This window comes from Gorilla gorilla, chromosome 13, assembly GCF_029281585.2.
Source record: "Gorilla gorilla gorilla isolate KB3781 chromosome 13, NHGRI_mGorGor1-v2.1_pri, whole genome shotgun sequence".
Classification (NCBI taxonomy): domain Eukaryota; kingdom Metazoa; phylum Chordata; class Mammalia; order Primates; family Hominidae; genus Gorilla; species Gorilla gorilla.
In genome coordinates, this window is record NC_073237.2 from 78,130,769 (window position 1) to 78,152,881 (window position 22,113).

Genomic DNA, 22,113 nt, shown 5'->3' on the forward strand with positions numbered 1-22,113 from the left:
CTCCAGCCTGGGCTACAGAGCGACACTCCGTCACACACACACACAAAAAATTAGGGTGGTGGGCTGGGCATGGTGGCTCACACCTGTAATTCCAGCGCTTTGGAGGCCGAGGTGAGCACATCACCTGAGGTCAGGAGTTCGAGATCAGCCTGGCCAACATGGTGAATCCCCATCTGTACTAAAAATACAAAATTAGCCAGGAGTGGTGGTGTGAGCCTGTAATCCCAGCTACTTGGGAGGCTGAGACAGGAGAGTCGCTTAACCCAGGAGGCAGAGGTTGCGGTGAACCGAGATAGCACTACTGCACTCCAGCCTGGACAATAAGAGTGAAACTCCATCTCAAAAAAAAAAAAAATTTGGGTGGTGATGACCCCAACATTCCATCTGAATGCCTGTGCTGAAACCCAGAGGCTGTTTCTGAACCACTGCATAAAAAAGCATTAAAATTAAATTTTATGACTGCATTGATATACATATGAATATAATCCAGGTTGGAATATATTTGTTTATTTATTTTTAGATTTTGAAAGAGATTAAAACATTTTCATGGGTTTCTAAAAGTATCATGGGAACTTGGCATTGTGCCTACTGTGTGTAATGGATAAACTGACCCTGTTAGTGGAGGTGGAATCCAGTGGAGGGCCAGCCCTGTGTGGTTCAGGGATGCTGGAGTGCCAAGTATGTAGCTGGTTCTGTGTCTGGTCTTTGTTTCCATTTCCTACCTGCCTGGATTCCAACTAACCCTATTACCTTCTTTTTCTAAAGTCCATGCTCTACTGAGACTGTACTGGGTTGAACAACAGTGTCCCCCCAAAATTTATGTCCTCCTGGAACCTCAGGATGTGTCTTATTTAGAAATAGAATCCTTGTAGATATAATTAGTTAAATTTAGGTGAATGTCCTGAATTAGGGCCCTAAATTAAATGATTGGTGTCCTTGGAAGTGGAGAGAACACAGAGGGAGGGCAACGTCACAGCCATTGACTATGGAGGCAGAGACTGGAGTGATACAGCCAGAAGCCAAGGAAAGCCAAGTTTCCTAGCGATTACCAGAAGCTAGAAGAGAGGCATGGAACAGTTTCTTCTTTAGAGCCTTCAGAGGGAGCATGCGCCTGCTGACACCTTGATGCTGAATTTCTAGCCTCCAGAATGATGAGAGAATACTTTTTTTTTTTTTTTTTTTTTGAGACGGAGTCTTGCTCTGTCGCCCAGGCTGGAGTGCAGTGGTGTGATGTCGGCTCACTGCAACCTCCGCCTCCCAGGTTCACGCCATTCTCCTGCCTCAGCCTCCTGAGTAGCTGGGACTACAGGCACCCGCCATCACGCCTGGGTAATTTTTTGTATTTTTAGTAGAGACGGGGTTTTACCGTGTTAGCCAGCATGGTCTCGATCTCCTGACCTCGTGATCCGCCTGCCTCGGTCTCCCAAAGTGCTGGGAATACAGGCGTGAGCCACTGTGCCCGGCCTAAATTTTGTTGTTTTAAGCCACCTAGCTTGTGAAACTTTGATGTGGCAGCCCTAAAAACTAATACAAAGTATCCCTGCAAAATGTCTTGTTTGAATCTTAGGCCTCTGTGGCTTTGATTATTTCGGCACAGTCGGGCCCAGATTCCTAAACTCTTTGCCCATTACTTTCTAGAGCTTGCTGTCCACTTCCCAGCACAGATATATAATCCTGCAGTACTGAAGAGCAAGCAGAGAATTGTACAGGTCAGAGAAGTTGCCAAGGTAGCTTTCACCCTACCAGAGTAGCTCCCTTCCTTCATTGCATCACACTTACTATCAGCAGTGCTGGATGCCAGAAGAAAATGTAACAACGTCTTCAAAGTTCCAAAGAAAATTATTTGCTTTTGAAGACAGGAAGAGGAGAGGAAGTGAGGTGCACTTATTTAGTATCTTTCTCTTATCCCCAGTTCAGAAGGAATAGCCCTAAATACCTTGTCCATAAAACAAATCTTTTCTAGTTTTTTAGCTATGTAACAACAACAAAAAAATTGGTTGAGAAATACATGTAGGTGGGGCATGGTGGCTCACGCCTGTAATCCTAGCACTTTGGGAGGCTAAGGCGGGGGGATCATGAGGTCAAGAGTTCAAGACCAGCCTGGCCAACATGGTGAAACCCAGTTTCTACTAAAAATACAAAAATTAGCTGGGCATGGTGGTGTGTGCCTGCAGTCCCAGCTACCCAGGAGGCTGAGGCAGGAGAATTGCTTGAACCCAGGAGGCAGAGGTTTCAGTGAGCCGAGATCGCACCACTGCACTCCAGCCTGGGTGACAAAGCGAGACTCTGTATCAAAAAAAAAAAAAGAAAGAAGTACATGCAGATATGAAGATGATATGCTGCAAAATCTCGTAGACTATGTGTTACTTGAGAAGAAGGACCATATCTTTTTACTCAATGCTCAGCACCTAGTAGAGTACCTGGAATATCATAATTTTCCAGTAAATGTTTGCTGAGTGAATTTATCTGCTATTGTATTAATCACCAAGCTTATTTAGCTCACGTGAGTCACTGGGCAGATGTCCGGAGTTGCAGCACATGCACAAACCCTGAAGTTGCATCATTTGAATAGGATCTTGGTTTCTTTGGTGAGATGTGTGAATGAATACTTATGTTCTCCAGGTAGTACCCCCGGTTTGATCTTGAAAACTCTTGAACAAGTCTTCAAGATCAAATACTCTCCACTTATCTGTTGATACACTTGTCCTTTAGATATAGAAATAATTCAGGAATACCAATACAAAGTCAAAATTTGACAAGGGCAAATTTTTGTAAGTGATTTAACACACTTTATTTCTAGTAAGTTTTTGGATATGAAAAGTAATTTTAACATTTACTGAGTACTTATTATAAACCGGGACTATGCTAAGCACTGTCTATGTAGCATGTCACTTAATCATCATAACTTGCCTATGAGTTTGTAAATTATCATTGCTTTATTGGTGAAAAAACTGAAATATAGATGGATTAATAAATATGCCTATATGTGGCAAAGGTGGGATTCAGATGGTTGTTTTCCTAAATGAAAAGCACTGTGCCAGCTGGGTGTGGTGGCTCATGCCTGTAATCCCAGCACTTTGGGAGGCCGAGGCAGGTGGATCACTTGAGGCCAAGAGTTCAAGACCAGCCTGGGCAACATGGTGAAGCCCTGTCTCTACTAAAAATACAAAAATGAGCTGGATGTGGTGGTGCGTGCCTGTAATCCCAGCTACTCAGGAGGCTGAGGCAGGAGAATCGCTTGAACCCAGGAGGCAGAGGTTACAGTGAGGCGAGATCGAGCCACTGCACTCCAGTCTGGGAAACAGAGTGAGACGCTGTCTGAAAAAACAAAACAAAACAAAACAAAAAACAAACACTATGCTGATGAAGCTGAAGCTTTAGTGTACTGAAAATCATCTAAGGGAGTTTAGGCCAGGCGTGGTGGCTCATGCCTGTAATCCCAGCATTTTGGGAGGCCAAGGCGGGTGGATCATGAGGTCAGGAGATCGAGACCATCCTGGCTAACACGGTGAAACCCCATCTCTACTAAAAATACAAAAAATTAGCCGGGCACGGTGGCAGACGCCTGTAGTCCCAGCTACTCAGGAGGCTGAGGCAGAAGAAAGGCGTGAACCCGGGAGCCAAGGTCGTGCCACTGCACTCCAGCCTGGGTGACAGAGCGAGACTCTGTCTCAAAAAAAAAAAAAAAAAAAAAAAAAAAGGAAATCATCTAAGGGAGTTTAACAAAAATGCAGATTGTTAGGTTTCACTCCTAGAGAATCAATGAGTCTAAGGCTCAAGAATGTACATCTTTAACTATAACCCCGGTAAGCTGGATCAAGTGGTCTGTGAACCACACTTTGAAAAGCACTGCTCTGTACTATGAGATGCCAAATACACAGTGTGAATTATTTTGTATCCAACAATATTTTATTCAACAAAAGTTTCCCCCTTGTGTATATCTAGCTGTCCCAGCACCGTTTATTGTAATGACCATTCTTTCTCCATTGCTGGTAGTTTCATTTTTTGTCGTAAATCAAGTGTCCATATGTACTAGGCATGACTCTCCTATTTTATTCTCTCTATATAATCCCTATCATCATCCATTGTAAACACACTTTGAGAAATTCTTCTGTGGATCAAAGGGCAAGAAACCTTGGAACACCCCATGAATCATTTTATGAGTGGGCATAATATCAGTAAAATTTAGCGATGGTCATTTAGAAAGCAGTGCCCAGCATTTCCTGGAATCCTCATTTAAATACATCCATATGATCTACCAAATACAATTTCTGATGTTTTCAGAAATCTGTATATAGTTCAGTAACACCCAGGAACTACTCTTTTTCCCCTCTCCATTTTCATTGCTTTCCTTCCCCAAAACCTCCTTTGCCAAATCAGTAGTACAACATTTTGGAAAACAAGTCTCCTTTTATTAAGAGCACCTTATCTGACATTCAAATGTCATCAGGAAAGAAAGACAAAATATAGACTTAGTTATTTATCTCTCAGCTGTTCTACCTTTGAACAAAGGTTTCACCTCCCAGCAATTTGCTACTGCCTCAAATAGGGTGCCTGTTGTAAATGTAGCTTGATTGAGTTAGATTTAAAAATGAGAAAAAAGGCCAGGCGCGGTGGCTCATGCTTGCAATCCCAGCACTTTGGGAGGCTGAGGCAGGCGGATCACGAAGTCAAGAGATCGAGACCATCCTGACCAACATGGTGAAACGTCATCGCTACTAAAAATGTAAAAATTAGCTGGGCATGGTGGTGCATGCCTGTAGTCCCAGCTACTCAGGAGGCTGAGGTGGGAGAATTGCTTGAACCCAGGAGGCAGAGGTTGCAGTGAGCCAAGATTGTGCCGCTGCACTCCAGCCTGGGAACAGAACGAGACTCCATCTCAAAAAAAAAAAAAAAAAAAAGAGAGAAAAAACCCCTCAATATATTATACATACTTGCCTGCTGGAAAAACAGACTTCTGTTTAAATGTAGTTTAATACCAGCAAAGTAATTTTGGTCAAGCAAGCTCTTAAAAACAACTTTTAGGCCAGGCACGGTGGCTCACACCTGTAATCCCAGTACTTTGGGAGGCCGAGGCTGGCGGATCATGAGGTCAGGAGTTCAAGACCAGCCTGGCCAAGATGGTGAAACCCTGTCTCCACTAAAAATACAAAGCTTAGCCGGGCGTGGTGGTGAGCGCTTGTAATCTCAGCTACTTGGGAGTCCGAGACAGAGAATTGCTTGAACCCGGGAGGCAGTGGTTGCAGTGAGCCGAGATCTTGCTACTGCACTTCAGCCTGGGCGACAGAGTGACACTCCGTCTCAAAAAAAACAAAACAACAACAACAACAACAAAACAAAAAACCCCTTATTTTTATAGTATTATATAAAACAAGTTAAAAAGATTGCATTTGTGATGAATCACAGGTTAGGAAACTGAGGAACACAGCTGTGAAATTACTTAGCTAAAACCATGAAGGAAATTGTATAAACAACATGAGATTTCACTGCATTGCTTTTCAGTGAGTTCTGAGGTTGGAGGCAGTCACCCAGCTGGATTCCCAGGGAGGGCAGCAGCTTTCCATTAGAAATGGTTCAGGCTTGCAATACCAAGTTTCCATTTATATCTGTAGTTGTGGATAGTCAAGTGGTGACCCAGCTGGTCACAGGAAAAGTGTGTGGGCTAAATGAAGGGTTGCTATTCACATGATTACGGTATCACCACCTCCAATTCTGAACAGCACAGAATTTCTCAACAGCACAGAAAGGGACTTTTTGTTTTGTTCTTCAGTATATGGGGTGTGATGGCCTCAGAATGAGCCATGTTATGTGGTATATACCATTTCTCCATTCTCTGTCAGTAAGAAGCGCAACAACTAAGTGTGGAAAGAATTTCAATTATTCTGTAGCCAACTGCCCAGCATGTGGGACCTCAACTGATGAACTGATGATCAACTGGGGAGAAGCAAACAGGTTTGGAGACCTAAGAAGTCACCCATAGCTACCATGCTAATGGCAGATGTGCATGGGCCCTCCTCTTTCTGCTCTGACAGCATAGTTCTCTACTTTTTTTTTTTTTTTTGAGACAGGGTCTCACTCTGTCACCCAGTCTGGAGTAGGGTGGCATGATCTTGACTCACTGCAACCTCCACTTCCTGGGCTTAAACAATCCTCCCACCCCAGCCTCCCGAGTAGCTGGGATTATAGGCATGTGCCACCATGCCCGGCTAATTTTTGTATTTTTAGTAGAGATGGGGTTTCGCCATGTTGTCTAGGCTGGTCTCAAACTCCTGGCCTCAACTGATCCACCTGCCTCGCCTCCCAAAGTGCTGGGATTACAGGCGTCAGCCACTGCGCCCAACTTCTCTACCTTTTGAGCATAATTGGCTGAAAATTTCCTCCAGTAGTGTGCATAATTATCCCAATGACCAGTACTTTCTCTGTGCTAGTCTAGTCATATTTTATTGTCATATTGGAAATAAAGGTCATTATGTTAATGGTTGAAGTGGATGTTTTGGGTAGCCATCATCCCTGACAGGGGAGTGGGCAGTGCTGGGGAACAGGATGGTGAGTCATATCTGTAAGAGAAAAGGGAATTCCCTTTGAACATATTTCTCAAGCTTCTCTGATAATGTGGGTTACCTGCAGTGTTGGTTAGACATACAGATTTCCAGGCTTTTCCTTTGGGGATGCTCATTAAGATTGAGATACGTCCCTGGAATATGTATTTTTAATAACCATGTGATTTTTGTCATTAGAGAAGTGTGGGAAACACTACCCTATGTAGTATGATTTTGAAAAAGTGGTCAGAGACTGGGAGTCCCTGATTCCCAAATATCCACCATCATTGCCTTAGAATATTTCTCTCTTTCTTACCACTTTCTCAAACCTCTATTGTCTACCTCCCACTAATTACCACTCAGTCCCACCTGGTTGTCTTATTCTTACCTCAGATTTATTGTGTCCTCATCATTTCACCTCTGTCAACAATTTCCATTCCATTTCAAGTCATACCCATTCTACACACTGAGTCACAGTGGCACCAAGTGATTTGCTATTCCACCCTATATCATGCTCTTCGAACCTTTTTACGTTTCCACGTTGCATTTTCTGCATACACTGCCTTCTCTCACTATTCAGCCCGTTGCACTTCTGTTTCTTCTTCAAGAGTTCATACATCATTTCCCTAGGGAAAGCTGGCTAACCATATGCAGAAAGATGAAACTGGACCCCTACCTATCACCATAGACAAAAATTAACTCAAGATGGATTAAAGATAAATGTAAGACCTCAAACTATAAAGTTTCTAGAATAAGATCTAAGAAATCCCCTCTGGACATCAGCCTTGGCAAAGAATTTATGACCAAGTCCTCAAAAGCAATTGCAGCAAAAATAAAAATTGACAATTGAGACCTAATTAAACTAAAGAGCTTCTGCCAGAAAAAAAGAAAAAGAAAAAGAAAAAAAAACTACCAAAAGAGTAAATAGACAACTGACAGAATGGCAGAAAATTCTCAAACTATGCATCTAATAAAGGATTAATATCCAGAATCTATAAGGAACTTAAATCAACACACAAAAAAGCATAACACCATTAAAAAGTAGGAAAAGGACATGGACAGACACTTCTCAAAAGAAGACATACAAATGGCCAACAAAAGTACAAAAAAATGCTCAGCATCACTAATCATCAGAGAGATTCAAATCAAAACCACAATGAGATACCATCTCATATCAGGCAGAATGGCTATTACTAAAAAGTAAAAACATAACAGATGCTGTCAAGGCTGTGGGGAAAAGGGAATGCTTATCCACTGTTGCTGGGAATATAAATTATAGGTTAGTGCAAAAGTAACTGCAGTTATTGCCATTAAGAGCAATGGCAAAAACCTCAGTTACTTTTGCACCAACCTAATAGTTAAGCCACTGTGGAATTAATTTGGAGATTTGTCAAAGAACTAAAAGTAGAGCTATCATTTGACCCAGCAATCTCATTACTGGGTGTATACCCAGAGGAAAATAAATCATTCTACTAAAAAGACACATGCACTCATATATTCATTGCAGCACTATTCATAATAACAAAAACATGGAATCAACGTAGGTGTCCATCAGTGGTGGATTGGATAAACAAATCACGGCCGTAATCCCAGCACTTTGGGAAGTCAAGGCGGGTGGATCATGAGGTCAGGAGTTCGAGACCAGCCTGGCCAACATAGTGAAACCCCGTCTCTACTAAAAATACAAAAATTAGCTGGGCGTGGTGGTGCACACCTGTAGTCCCAGCTACTTGGGAGGCTGAGGCAGGAGAATCACTTGAACCTGGGAGGCAGAGGTTGTGGTGAGAGATGATGCTACTGCACTCTAGCCTGGGTGACACAGCGAGACTCTGTCTCAAAAAAAAAAAAAAAAAAAAAGAAAGAAAAGAAAATGTGGGACATATACACCATGGAATACTATGCAGCCATAAAAATAACAAAATCAAGTTCTTTGCAGCAACGTGGATGCAGCTGGAGGCCATTATCCTAAGTGAATTAACACAGAAACAGAAATCCAAATGCTGCAGGTTCTTACCTGTAAGAGGGAGCTGAACATTGGGTACTCATGGACATCAAGATGGGAACAATAGACACTGGGGACTCCACAAGGAGGGTGGAAGGGATGGGGAAAGGGCTGAAAAACTTCCTGTTGGTTACTATGTTCGCCCTCTGAGTGACGGGATCATTTATACCCCACACCTCAGCATCAAGTAATATACCCATGCAACAGAGCGGCACATGTACCCACTGAATCAAAAATAAAAAACGGAAAACAAAAAATAAATAAAACTAAAATAAAGTAAAAGGAAATCTTCTGTAGCTCCTCCAGGAGGAGTTAATTCTTGCCTCTATCTTCTGACACTTTGGATTTCTCTTGTCTAGAATGCAGGGTGCATTGTAATTATTTGTTTTCTTGTCTGTCTCTCTCAGTAGGCAGCATGCGTAGGGACAATGCCTTTATCTTTATATTCCAGTGCCTAGCAGAGTATACAATGGGAATTTTAGAGATATTTTCTGAGCAAACTTTAGACTTTTAATAACTTTATTAAACGATTACTATCCAATAAAAAGATATGGGTTAATTTTAAAAAGTCATATGAGAAAGACACATGTACACACATGTTTATAGTAGCACACTTTACAATTGCAATAATATGAAACCAACCTAAGGGCCTATCAAGAAATGAATGGGTAAAAAAAATGTAGTATATATACACACCATAGAATACTACTTACCCCTGAAAAGGAATGAAATAATATTTTTTGCAGCATCTTAGATGGAGCTGGAGGCCTTTATTCTAAGTAAAGTAATTCAGGAATGGAAAACCCAATATCATATATTCTCACTTATAAGTGGGAGCTAAGCTATGAGGATGCAAAGGTATCAGAATGATATAATGGACTTTGGGGACTCAGCGGGGAAGGGTTGGAAAAGGGTGAGGGATAAGACTATATATTGGGTACTGTGTACACTACTTTGGGAACGGATGCACCAAAATCTTAGAAATCACCACTAAAGAACTTATCCATGTAACCAAAAACCACCTGTACCCCTATTGAAATAAAAGCTATTGAAATAAAAATGGGCCGGGTGCGGTGGCTTATGCCTGTAGTCCCAGCACTTTGGGAGGCCGAGGCAGGTGGATCACGAGGTCAGGAGATGGAGATCATCCTGGCTAACACGGTGAAACCCCGTCTCCACTAAAAAATACAGAAAATTAGCCGGGTGTGGTGGCGGGTGCCTATAGTCCCAGCTACTTGGGAGGCTGAGTCAGGAGAATGGCGTGAACCTGGGAGGCGGAGCTTGCGGTGAGCCAAGATCGCGCCACTGCACTCCAACCTGGGTGACAGAGCGAGACTCCATCTCAAAAAAAAAAAAAAAAAAAAAAAGAAAGAAACATGAAAACGTTATGTATGGATTAATTTATTTACATAACCATTCATGGGTCCATTTATTTATATGCTAAGCATAAAAGTGGAGAGATGCATATCTTTTACTTAAAAATTTTTTTTCTTTTTCTTTTCTTGGGTTATCTTCAGACTGATGAGAAACAAATATAAAATAATTACATAATGAATGAAAGATTTGCTGTAGTGAAAAGTGCCAAGAAAGCTACCCAGTGGGTACAGTGGAAGTATATGGAGTGTGGGGTGAGTGCTGCTGATGAAAAGAAACGGTCTAGGGAAAAGGGGAGTGCAGAGACTTCCAGGCCCAGGAAAGAGTCTGCTCAAAGGCCCTGGGATGGAAGGGAGCATACTCAGACAGGGAACCGAAAGACAGGGTATCTGGAGCAGAGAGAGCAAGTGGATCTATGTCCAGAAGAAAGGCTGTTTCCCAGAGCACACAGATTCTCACAGGCCCTTTTAGGAAGCTTTGTCTTTATCCTAAATGCAGAGGGAAACCAGTGAAAAGTGGAGTGGTTTTGGTATGTGTACTATTACATTTTTGTGGGAATTACATTGGCCAGATGATAATTTGCTCTATTGTTTATTTTTGTGTTGACTACGCCAGTTTCTTTAGGACAGGAACCATAGCTTATATTTCTTAGAGTTCCCAGCATTTCATACTGTACAGTAAGTAGAGTTGGGGAACAAAGAAATGTGTGCTGCCTGTTCTGTTTCAGATTCTTGAGAGTGAGGTTTTATGTAAACACACTTACAAAGAAACTAAGTTGGCTGGGCACTATGGATCACGCCTGTAATCTCAGCAGTTTGGGAGGCTGAAGCAGGTGGATTGCTTGAGCTGTGGAGTTCAAAACCAGCCTGGGCAACATAGCGAAACCTGTGTCTACAAAAAAAAAAAAAAAAAAATCAACAACAAAAATTAGCTGGATGTGGTGGCACGTGCCTGTTGTTACAGCTACTTGTGAGGCTGAGGCAGGAAGATCACTTGAGCCAGGGAGTTTGAGGCTGCAGTGAGCTATGATTTCACCACTGTACTCCAGCCTGGGTGACAGAGCAAGGCCCTGTCTCAAAAAAAAAAAGAAAAAAAAAAGAAAAAAAAAAAAAGAACTTAGTTAACCAAGTCCATTGGATAGCTTGCTATGATATGCAATTTGTGTGAAAATGGTGAGAAATGAATATGGTGGATGGACAGCTGGTTATCCATTACTAACTTGATTGAAAAAAACTGTTTCTTAAGTGTTTGGGAAACTAATAGTCAGGGTTAGTTGTGGAAGAGCCCACTTCCTTTGTTCAATTAAGTTATTTTATTGCTCATGATGTTTGAAGTTATGCCATTACAAAATCATTATTCAGGCCTTGAAAGACTCTTTGATCTTTAAAAAATCCTCTTTGAAAATACAAGTACCTAATGTCGGGTAAAAGATGTACTAAATTTGTCAGCTGACATCTTTGGGATATTTTGATGGGCTCCAAATATTAAGGATACACACATACACACACACACACACACACACACACACTTGGGTTAGAGCAGACACATCTGTGATGTGGAAGTGAAGTTAGTTTGGTGGCCAGAAATGAGTGTCATTTTGTGAATGTTGGCAATGATCCTGCCATTGACTATCACTGAATCTGTCTGGAATTAGGTTTCACAGTAAAACAGAGTGCTTGTCTCTCTAATCTCCAGGACACTGTGAAATTTAATCATATGATGAGGAAAAGTGTGATGAACTTTGGGACGTGAGCTGCTTTGTTATATAAGCTGAGCTGGTGGCAATGTCTACACAAAGCCTCTGTATTTCCTTCCTTCCTTCCTTTCTTCCTTATTCCCTCCCTCCTTCCCTGCTTCCCTCCCTCCCTCCCTCTCTCCCTCCCTTTCTCCCTTCCTCCCTTCCTCCCTTCCTCCTCTCCTTTCCTCTCTTCTCCTCTCCTCTCCTCCCCTCCCCTCCCCTCTGCTCCCCTCTCCTCTCCTCTCCTTTCCTTTTTCTTCCTTCTTTTCACAGTTAATCACAAGACTTTAATGAGACAGGGCCACAGACCTGATCACTCAACATCTGATATAAGGAAGGGGGAGGTTAAATACATGTGCAAGGTGTCACTGAGCCACAGGCCAGGAGTGTGTTGGATGGGTCTACGTGATCCATATGGACTACTAATCACGGGAGTTCCGTGTGGGGGCAGGACCAGGTGGGGTGGGGGTATCCCAGTGCCTGCTGCATAGCTCTCTAGGGATCTGGCCTCCTCTCAGCTCAGCAGCCTGCAGGGTTTGCCTGCACCGTGACACTCACTGGTTTTATGGCAGGAGGCAGAAGCTATGGAAGCGAGTGGAAAACAGAGCGCACAGCTCTGTGGATACTGGTGACACTTCATGACTGTGACCCAGAATGAACTAGCACACACAGGGACACAGGGCATCATTGGTCCCGGGCCTCTGTCCATGACCAGGTGGTCAGTAGAAGGACTTCTGCACCTGATTATACAACAAGGCTTTGTGTTTCAGTGGACATCTGAAATCCACTTTTCAGGAGCAAGTTCTTTTTGTAAGGTAAGGATTTCATTAGAATATCAGTACAGCTAATATTAAAATAGTGCTTTCTTATCTTCCATCAGATTCTCCAGACTGCTTTATTTGTCCCATTGCTCAACAAATTCCTAGTTGTTGGAAGGGAGATGAATGGGGAGAGTCCCCGTTGAGGTTTTGGGGTGAGAGTGGTTTTTCCAGATTATTCCATGATAATTTGAAATTTTCATCCTCCGCATGATGGGGGTGCATTTACACTGTATGCTTTCCATGATGATTTTTCTTATTTCCCTTTAGGGTGTTCTCCACTCTGCCCTGTGGATTTCTACAACATTACTTTCAAGTTTGGCAATTGTGCCTCATTGAATCAATTGGTGACATGGCAAATCTTGTATTAAAAATAGTTTTTAAATGAATAAAACCATTCTATTGGTAAATGTAACTATGTAATTTTCTCACAGATTCACCAGAGATGTCATAGATCTTCTTTGGGATTTCAATAAATTAAAAAATCACCACCTATGTATAAATATGTCATTATTCAAGCCACCATACTAACCAAAAACTGATCTGCCCATTTTTTAACCTTTTCCCCTGAGAGATGCTCAAGTTCTATGATTCACCGAGTAGAATCTAAGTCAGGGGTCAGCAAACAGTAGTTCAAATCTGGTTAGCAGAATTTCTCTGTAAATACATTTTTATTAGAAATTAGCCATGCCATTTGTTTAAGGACTGGCTGTGGCTGCTTTTGTGCTATAGCCTCAGAGCTGAGTAGTTGCCACGGAACCTGATGACCCACAGCATGGACGGCTTTTACTATCTGGCCCTTTACAGAAAAAATTTGCTGATATTGGACTAAGATATGCTTCTATATATTCTTTGATCATTAATTAGGTTTGAACTCTTTGAAAGCACAGACTGTCTCCTATTTCCCTTTGTATCTTCAGTGCATATCACACTGTGTCTTGCTGGAAAGAAGAGCTCAGGTTCAAATGAAGGAAAGGAACCTAATCGAGCTGTATAAATAATCACGGGTCCCCCTCTCAAAATCTTAAATATTATAGGAAAGAATCACTGAAAACCAGCCACTGGGTGATTTTAAAATTTAATTAATTAATTAATTCGTTTATTTTTTGAGACAGGGTTTAGCTCTGTTGACCAGGCTGGAGTGCAGTGGTGTGATCTCAGCTTACTGCAACCTCCGTCTCCTGTGCTTAAATGATCCTCCGACCTCGGCCTCCTAGGTAGGTGGGACTACAGGCACATGCCACCACACCTGGCTAATTTTTGTATTTTTAGTAGAGACAAGGTTTTGCCATGTTGCAGAGGCTGGTCTCAAACTCCTGACCTCAAGTGATCCACCCACCTTGGACTCTCAAAGTGCTGGGATTACAGGTGTGAGCCATCGTGCCTGGCTGAATGATTTTTTAATAACGACAATTTTAGATTGATTCTCAAAAATACCTGCGTCAATAGGGCAGACTCTGATCTTGGTGCCCTCCAAAGAGTTGCCTGTGTTCTCATTCCAGCAATCCAGGGATGGGAAGAGACCAATGCAACTTTTGCTTTACAAAGAGAATTTTCATACCTAATCTCCCAAAAGTATTTCTAAGGATGCCTCAGTGTCAGGTGCTGGGCAACATGGCCAAGAAATAGCTAAGCCAGGATGCTGGGGATATTTGCATTCTCCACTCACTCTTCCAGCAGGCAAATTCTGTTTTGCAATTTGTTATTACATGAAAAAAAGGAAGTGTTTGGGAAGCAATGTAGCCTGTATTCTGTACTTTTTCTACCTTTGTTTGAATGCCCTTGGTTGACTTTGCCTACGTATGTAAATTTGAGAAATGACTGGAATGCAATTTTTTTAAATTGATGTATTTAATACCTTGTTTGAGTAAGCATTGGAAAGGGCTCAGAAAAAATAATCTTGGGTAGTTTCCTTAATATCCAAGCCAAAGGTGGCAAATATGTAGCAAGTTTATTATCAGTCTGATCCCTTTCCTCCCTTCTCCTACCAGATGTCACTAGCAGATCACTGCATTTTTTTTTTCAGACAGACCCTCCGAATCCTTAAAATGTGCCCAGATAGCCACCATTATTAGAATTGGCACATGAGGTGCACTTACCTTCCAAAGCTGATCTTACGTATTTCTAGATGTGAGAATCTTGAGTGATGTGAGTCACGTTTTAGTTGGATTTTAATACGTTTTCAGCTAGATTTTAGTTAGATTTTCACAAAAAGCATTACTATCTTAATTGTTTGTGAAGTTCACTTAGGCAAAAATTATGTATTTCAAGGCAACACAAGATAAAACTTGGTGCTTTTTGAGCCCTCCTCTTGGTGCTGGTAGGTTATTTAGGGCCTGGGAAAGGAAGAAATCTCATATTCTGTGTCTAAATTATGTTAAAACTGTGCAGACATCCAGTTTCCAAGGTCCCTGAGAGAAAACACACATACAGACACACACACACACATGTGCATGCAACAATGAATTAAGGAGAAAAGAATTAAACCTGTGTTGGCCTCAGTTTCCAATTTGTAAAATGAGAAAGCAGACGGCATTTCTCAGTCAGACTGGAAAGTTCTCCAAGGTCACTTCCAAGAGTGTAGCAGACATCTCACCTCCTGTTGCCCGTATTAGCCCTTCATGGACAGTGAGATTAAAAACACAGGTTGCTCTCCAGTGAAACTTTAATTGCAGAGCTTTAATTAGAAAAAGAAACAAAATACTCTTAGATTATGTTTTTAAAATTTTATTTTTAATTGTGCTTTTATTGTTTCCATTTTATTTCAAAAAGAGAAATGAAAACCTCAAGTTTCCAAAGAGCTGCACACATTTCTTCCCCATACAACTTCTTTAGCAAGTTAACTAGAACGATTTTCTAAAATGTACTTTTAATGAAAAACTCCAATCTCTGAAATTTGTCTTGAACATTTTTTTTTTCTTCAGACCTCTTACAGGACTCCGGAGTTTCCATATCTCAGTGCCAAGAGCATAGCAAAGGAATTTGACTCAATTTAGTAATTACCTCGTGTTAGTCTAGCTCAAAATTGTTTTGCTCTTAATGGCGTAGGAGAGCCATTTGGATACTTTGATTCTAGCAATAAAGTTCCAATGGGAAGGTGAGTGAATGGGCATGTAATGTTTAGCTTATTATAATGGCCATAGCCAAAGCTTTTCCAGAGTAAATTTTTACCAGACTCGGACTAAGGATGGGTCACTGTGGAGGAAAGCATGAGAAAATAGGAGGGAGAAAATAAGTCTGGGAGAGTCCTTTCCCTCTCCAAATTAAGCCCCAGGATTATAGTGGACATTTGTTTTAGTCCTTTCTCATAGCCAGAGGGAAAGGTTTCCCCAGCATTCTCCCCATGTGCTTCCCGGATCCTGACACACCCTTACTGTATTAGTCAGTGTTCTCCAGAAAAACAGAACCAGTAAGATACATATAAGCTATGGCCTGAGAACCAAAGGGGCCCATGGTGTAAGTCTCAGTCTGAGGGCGGGAGAAGATTGATGCCCCAGCTCAGGCAGGAAGGTAGAAAAAAGGGGCAAATTCTTCTTTCCCTTATGTTAACTCATAAAATTAACCACACACCAACGCTTCAGAGTGGAGCATGTACATTAAGCCACAGATTCTAAAACTATCTGTGGTGAAGGACTCCCCACCCCTGCATCCACTGTGGATTGATACTTGTGTAAAATACAAAAAAAAGAATCAACAAAAAAAAATGACACACAAGGCCGGGCGTGGTGGCTCAGGCCTGTAATCCCAGCACTTTGGGAGGCTGAGGTGGGCGGATCACGAGGTCAGGAGATCGAGACCATCCTGGCTAACATGGTGAAACCCCATCTCTACTAAAAATACAAAAATTAACCGGGCGTGGTGGCAGTAGCCTGAGTCCCAGCTACTCAGGAGGCTGAGGCAGGACAATGGCGTGAACACGGGAGGCAGAGTTTGCAGTGAGCCGAGATCACACCACTGCACTCCAGCCTGGGTGATAAAGCAAGACTCTGTCTCAAAAAAAAAAAAAAAAAAAAAAAGACAAACACATACAGAATACAAGCCTCAACTTTTTATTATTAGATTGAATTACCCCGTCAAATTGCAGTAAAATTTCTAACCACTCTCGATTTCTATATTCATCTTGTGACACACAGTCGCAAAACTTGTGGACAGGGACTGGTCCACGGATCACACTTTTGAGTAGCCTGACTAAGCTAGACCATTAGTGCTCTCTGGTTACCAGTGATTATTTCAGGAGTATTCTTATAACCTAAGCTGATCCTGGACCCTCAAAGTTGGCACTTTGCTTGGCAATGCCAGGACAATGATTCTCCTTTCTCCTGGCTGGATGCCATCTTTGGCCACCAGAGATGTGGCCTGAGAATGAGTGAATGAAGGCATATCCAAGGGAGAGTAAGTGAGAAGCTGGATCTACTCTATTGTGGACAAATATAAGCCCATAAGTTAACATTTTTGTATAAACCAGAATTCATCTTGTTTTATATCACTGGCTGGAGAAAGAGTATTATGTGATACAGTAATTGGTTTGTGTGTTTCCCCATGAACTCTCACCAGCTTCTGTTTGCCAGTCTTCTTTCCAAAACACAGAGCTGAGTGTGCTGTTCTTATGGTATAGAAAAATTCGCTTCCCACTGCCCTCAGTACAAAGGTCAAGCTTCTTACATTGTCATTTAGTCTTTCACAATTGGGTCCCCTTCTACTTTTTCAGCCTAATTTTTTGCTAGGTTCATCCTCAGGCACATATCTTATGCTTTAGTTTAACCAGACATACACTTTTCTAGATATTGTAGATTTGTTCATGTTCTCTGTGTGGATTGCATTTCCCCTTTCGACACCCTTTTCTGACTTACTAAGAATAGAACCTCAAAAATATAAGGTGTTCATATTACTCTTTTTGTTTATTTTTTCTTTCTTTTTTTTTTTGAGATGGAGTCTTGCTCTGTCGCCCAGGCTGGAGTGCAGTGGTGCGATCTCGGCTCACTGCAACCTCCGCCTCCTGGGTTCACTCCATTCTCCTGCCTCAGTCTCCTGAGTACCTGGGACTACAGGCGCCTGCCACCACGCCCTGCTAATTTTTTGTATTTTTAATAGAGACGGGGTTCCACCGTGGTCTCGATCTCCTGACCTCGTGATCCGCCCTCCTATGCCTCCCAAAGTGCTGGCATTACAGGTGTGAGCCACCGCACCCGGCTAGGTGTTCATCACTCTTAAATGTTAATTATTACACATCATCATTCTGGCTGATTTCAAGGGCTAAGTTTGAGAGTGTTGGCAAGAGGGCAAAGTGAGGCACCCAGAGACTTGATGAAAAGTGCATTTAGACCCCAAAGCTCTCATTTCATAGACATTCTAATATGGTTGGTTGTACTACAAAAATGTCAGAGAGCAACAAGCTTGGACAAAATGTAACTTTATTGCCATGTATACTGAATGTCCTCAAATGGTAGCATATTACTGTAGTAGAGTTTTTGGAAAAGACTCCTCCTTGGAGACAATATAACCAAGTGCAGTGTGAAATCCAAGAACAGACTTCTGGGTGGTGATGTAGGTAAATTGGGAAGATGTCATGGGGTAGTGGTAAGACAGTCCCACTCTACCAGAAGCCACCTCTGCCACCTCCCAAAGGCTGCCTAAAATGCTCTTGTAAGAGCTTATTACAAGGCATGGAGGTAGATACATGTAGAATGTGTGAAATGTTTTCCTGGGAGGAATGACATTTTAAACTTTTATACATTACTGGGAGTCATATGTAACACAGTTCTTGAAAGCAAGTTTTAAGAAGAGGATAGGAAAAAAAAAAAAACCCTATAAAGAAAATGATGCTAAGTGTGGAAAGAAAAAGTTACCTAAGAGGTGATAGAGTACCAAAATAGTTTTTCATTACTTCTCAAATTTGTCAGCATTTAATGGGCAAAGTGAATATTCTTAGCTATACAACTGCTTTAATTTTAGGATTAGGGGATACTTTTAATTTTACAAAATTACATATTAATATTGTTTAAAGTGGAAGCATCGAGAATGTAGAGAATTTATTCATTAGAGCTCTAATACTTATTTGCTGTCTGATCTAGAGAAGTCACTTACCCTCTCTGATCTTTGGTTGCATTCATTGATAAAATAGGCACAATATTCAGAGAAAATCTAAGTGCCTGTTGTAATAAAAGCAAATTAAAAGGGAAAAAAACAACAACAAAAAAAAACAGGCATAATACCTGACCTGCTAACCTCATAGGTTGTGAAAATGCACTGAGATGAGGAGCGTCTCTGCCCGGCCGCTCTGTCTGAGAAGTGAGGAGACCCTCTGTCTGGCAACCGCCCCGTCTGTGAAGTGAGGAGCCCCTCCGCCCGGCAGCCGCCCCGTCTGAGAAGTGAGGAGCCCCTCTGCCCGGCAACCACCCTGTCTGGGAAGTGAGGAGCGTCTCCGCCCCGCAGCCACCCCGTCCGGGAGGGAGGTGGGGGTCAGCCCCCGCCAGGCCAGCTGCCCCATCCGGGAGGGAGTTGGGGGGGCCAGCTCCCCGCCCGGCCAGCCGCCCCGTCCGGGAGGTGAGGGGCGCCTCCGCCCGGCCGCCCCTACTGGGAAGTGAGGAGCCCCTCTGCCCGGCCAGCCGCCCCGTCGGGAGGGAGGTGTGGGGGTCAGCCCCCTGCCCGGCCAGCCGCCCCGTCCGGGAGGAGAGGGGCACCTCTGCGCGGCCGCCCCTACTGGGAAGTGAGGAGCCCCTCTGCCCGGCCAGACGCCCCTCCGGGAGGGAGGTGGGGGGGCCAGCCCCCCGCCCGGCCAGCCGCCCCGTCCGGGAGGAGAGGGGCACCTCTGCCCGGCCGCCCCTACTGGGAAGTGAGGAGCCCCTCTGCCCGGCCAGACGCCCCTCCGGGGGGGAGGTGGGGGGGCCAGCCCCCCGCCCGGCCAGCCGCCCCGTCCGGGAGGAGAGGGACACCTCTGCCCGGCCGCCCCTACTGGGAAGTGAGGAGCCCCTCTGCCCGGCCAGACGCCCCGTCCGGGAGGGAGGTGGGGGTGTCAGCCCCCCGCCCGGCCAGCCGCCCCGTCCGGGAGGGAGGTGGGGGGTCAGCCCCCCGCCCGGCCAGCTGCCCCGTCCGGGAGGGAGGTGGAGGGGTCAGTCCCCCGCCTGGCCAGCTGCCCCATCCGGGAGGTGAGGGGCGCCTCTGCCCGGCCGCCCCTACTGGGAAGTGAGGAGCCCCTCTGCCCGGCCACCACCCCGTCTGGGAGGTGTACCCAACAGCTCATTGAGAACGGGCCATGATGGCAATGGCGGTTTTGTGGAATAGAAGTGGGGGAAAGGTGGGGAAAAGATTGAGAAATCGGATGGTTGCGGTGTCTGTGTGGAAAGAAGTAGACATGGGAGACTTTTCATTTTGTTCTGTACTAAGAAAAGTTCTTCTGCCTTGGGATCGTGTTGATCTGTGACCTTGCCCCCAACCCTGTGCTCTCTGAAACATGTGCTGTGTCCACTCGGGGTTAAATGGATTAAGGGCGGTGCAAGATGTGCTTTGTTAAACAGATGCTTGAAGGCAGCATGCTCCTTAAGAGTCATCACCACTCCCTAATCTCAAGTACCCAGGGACACAAACACTGCGGAAGGCCGCAGGGTCCTCTGCCTAGGAAAACCAGAGACCTTTGTTCACTTGTTTATCTGCTGACCTTCCCTCCACTATTGTCCTATGACCCTGCCAAATCCCCCTCTGCGAGAAACACCCAAGAATGATCAATAAAAAATAAAAAATAAAAAATAAAAAAAAATGCACTGAGATGGCTGGAAGTAGACCTGTTCATAAGGTAGACAAATCTATTATTTCTAGTTGGTGCTAGTGCAGAAAGGATAAGTGGTGTGAAGCACTGCCACTCAATGTCAATGGAATTTACTGTTGGTGGTACAAAAAAAGAAAATAAATATATCTCTAGTCTCTTGTTCCTTTAAATTTTGAAGGAGCTTCTACCAGGTTCAGAAAGGGAATCTTATTAGCATTTGGGGAAAAGCCTTTTTACTGAAACTTCTTGAAGCTTTCAACTGTGGGCACACGTATGTTTGCAAAGATATCTAGCTAATGAATGACATTTTAAAAGAGAGAAGCTATTCTTTGACCATCTTCTCAAAGAATTATTAATTGGTATCAGAAAATTGGAGAGGGTGGACATGCAGGGATTTCTTGCTAAAGAGCATGATGTGTCTGAGAAGTTATGACCCACAATATCTGATCCGTTCCAGAGATCGTTTGGCGATTGTAAATGCTGGAGGGGGTGGAAACTCTCCTCTACGTTTGTATAGATCTTGAGCTGTGTAGAACTGATTGCTCCAACTGCACCAGGAGGTCAAGGGCAGAGCCGGTGGCTTACAGATGCTTGTGTCTCCTAGTTTCCAGCAGTAAATATTTATTAGATGAAAGCTTGACTGAGACTGCATATCAAAGAGAGGAGGAAGTGGCATCTCTTGGCAGATTTTATCCTCAAGGCAGGTTACCTTCTCCTGTATAATTGAAAGGAGACCTGGCCTGGCTTGAAGGCTGTCTTACCCCTTCAAAAGGGATCAAATAGCAGTGGTGGCCCATGGGTGTCAGATAAAGGGCTTCATAGTTTAAGAAAGACATGAGAAATTAAGAGACAGTTCAGAGGACAGCTGTCAAGATAGAGTTTAGAAAAGAATGTGTAGGAAGACGGGTTAGGGATGGGGGATATTGGGATCATTCAAACCTGACAAGAGGGGCCTGAATAAAGTATGACAGGCAGTTGGTATTTGGATATTTGCAGGGGTAATTATATAGAATATAGAGCAGTTGTTCTCAAGGTTTTTTGGATGCCAAGGCACTGAGGAAAAATCACATGTACATGGCCCACAGTGTAGTCAGGTGAGGTTGCTTAAGACTACGTTCTGCTCTAAGGCTTTGACACACCTAAGTCTCACTCTGCCACCAAACACTGATGGGATCAGTAGTATCATCCAAAAGACTACCAAGATGGTTAAATAGTAGAAAGGAGAGCCTCATTGCTCTTATCAATTTGCAGTCCAGGAAGGGAAAGCATCCACTGTGGAATGAAGGTGCTCTCTGTTGGAATAGGGGAAGGACAGGTTGGGTTTTATATTCATATTCACACATATTCAACAAGTTTGGGGGAAAAGCTATATATATTTATGCGGGAGCTGAGCACACCATAATGAGTAAACATATGTAACATACATCCCATGTTGACTTTGGAGTGGGGGTTTAGCACTAAAATGAGGTAGAATTTGGCCCTTTACATCATAAGGTGAACTGTAGGACAGAGGCGGTTTGTGTGCTGCCTCTATAATCTGGCAGAAACTGGAAATCTCTAATATTAGTAGCTTATCAGAAAAGAACGTTTGTAAGGCTGGTCCTCTGTCCAATCAGAGCTGATAGCTCATTTGGTTAGAGGGAGTTTAGTTATAGAAAATTAGAAATTTGCCATGCCATCCAGGCCCTGAACCCTTGACCCATCGGTAACTTTGTTTCCTTAACCTAAGGGTCTGTCTTAGTTGATAAAGGGGCATCTATTTTGGTCTTTTAGATCACAATAGCTTAGCGCACTGTAACCTATCCCTGTTTTAAGGGAGTTGCATGCTTGTCACCAAAGTGATGTGGAGGGTTGGGCCTGGTTGTGTTTGAGGGAGAGTT

General features: G+C 43.4%; 1 non-coding gene across 1 annotated transcript; it reads left to right on the forward strand.

The window, feature by feature from the left end:
- The first annotated feature begins 357 nt into the window (after window positions 1-357).
- Window positions 358-425, forward strand: LOC115935901 (small nucleolar RNA SNORD95). The gene has a single exon (XR_004071492.1). It is a non-coding gene; the product is annotated as a small nucleolar RNA SNORD95 (small nucleolar RNA).
- The last annotated feature ends 21,688 nt before the right edge of the window (window positions 426-22,113 follow it).